The sequence below is a fragment of the Neomonachus schauinslandi genome, chromosome 1, assembly GCF_002201575.2.
Source record: "Neomonachus schauinslandi chromosome 1, ASM220157v2, whole genome shotgun sequence".
Classification (NCBI taxonomy): Eukaryota; Metazoa; Chordata; class Mammalia; order Carnivora; family Phocidae; genus Neomonachus; species Neomonachus schauinslandi.
The window spans coordinates 201,096,217-201,096,674 of record NC_058403.1 but is presented as its reverse complement, the minus strand read 5'-3'; positions in this window follow the sequence as shown (position 1 = coordinate 201,096,674).

The following is a 458-nucleotide window of genomic DNA, read 5'->3' as shown; positions in this document are numbered from 1 at the left end:
GCACCCGTTCTGTGCCAGGCAACCCCATTTTACAGATGGGGAAATTGAGGCCCAGGGAGCTTCTCCCAGAGATGCAGGTACATCGTCCCTGCCAAGCCTCCTCAACTGGTTGTTCCGAGACCACCTTTGTAAAGCAACCAGATAGTGCTCAATTAACCCGAGGCACTCTCGCCACCCCTACCGAAGCAACTACCTCAGTCACGCCGCCGGGCGCCACTGGGCAGTGGTTGGGGCGGGACCACGTCCTCGTGCGGCCGCCGCGACGGCGGTTAGAAGCCCCGCCTCCCGCGCGTGCGCGCTAAGTGTTCCGCTGGCCCGCTCGGCTGCGGGCGTCCGGGCGCGGTTGGAGGCGTCCGCGAGGAGCGCGCGCGCCTGCGCCGGCGTCGGGCTCGCGCACGCGCACCTGCGCCGGCGTCGGGCTCGCGCACGCGCACGGCGGCGGCGGCGGCGGCGGCGGC